The sequence below is a fragment of the Bos grunniens genome, chromosome 20, assembly GCF_055505025.1.
Source record: "Bos grunniens cultivar Pamir isolate PY7600 chromosome 20, Bosgru_T2T1.0, whole genome shotgun sequence".
Classification (NCBI taxonomy): Eukaryota; Metazoa; Chordata; class Mammalia; order Artiodactyla; family Bovidae; genus Bos; species Bos grunniens.
Genome location: NC_141184.1, coordinates 30,410,146 through 30,410,849, shown reverse-complemented (window position 1 = coordinate 30,410,849; position 704 = coordinate 30,410,146). Strand labels below are relative to the sequence as shown.

Here is a 704-nt window from a genome sequence, read left to right as displayed (position 1 = left end):
TGTATAAGGAACTGTTTTCCTAGGTATCAGTAAGTAAGCTATTCAGATTCCATTGAGCTGAGAAAAAGGGAGAATGTTTAGTGCAACAGAAAGGTTGAGGATTATACTTAAACCTGAAGTAAATTCCAAGAAGATTATAGGCTTCCCTAGTGGCTCAGACAGTAAATAATCTGCCTGCAATGCTGGAGACCTAGGTTTGATCCCTGGGTCAGGAAGATCCCCTGGAGAAGGGAATGGCTACCTGATCCAGTATTCTTGTCTGGAGAATTCCAGAGGATAGAGGAGCCTGGAGTAAAATACCCAAAAGATTACTTTGGCCTAAAACTTCCAATCACAGTAGAGATCTTAATGACTCAGAAGATTCCTTATCTCCATGTCAACAGTTTTCATATCTGCCTTATGAAGTGAAGTGAAGTCGCTCAGTTGTGTCCGACTCTCTGCAACCCCATGGACTATGGACTGTAGCCTACCAGGCTCCTCTGTCCATGGGATTTTCCAGGCAATAGTCCTGGAGTGGATTGCCATTTCCTTCTCCAGGGGATCTTCCCAACCCAGGGATCAAACCTGGGTCTACCACATTGTAGACAGATGCTTTGCCGTCTGAGCCACCAGGGAAGTCCAAAATAACACTGTGACCCCGACGTGATTTGAACACACAACCTTCTGATCTGGAGTCAGACGCTCTACCACTGTGCCACGAGGCC

The 704-nt window shown here is 45.9% G+C and overlaps 1 non-coding gene across 1 annotated transcript; it reads right to left on the bottom strand.

Moving 5' to 3' along the window:
- Window positions 1-632: 632 nt before the first annotated feature.
- TRNAW-CCA (transfer RNA tryptophan (anticodon CCA)) lies at window positions 633-704 on the bottom strand. Its single transcript has one exon. It is a non-coding gene; the product is annotated as a tRNA-Trp (tRNA).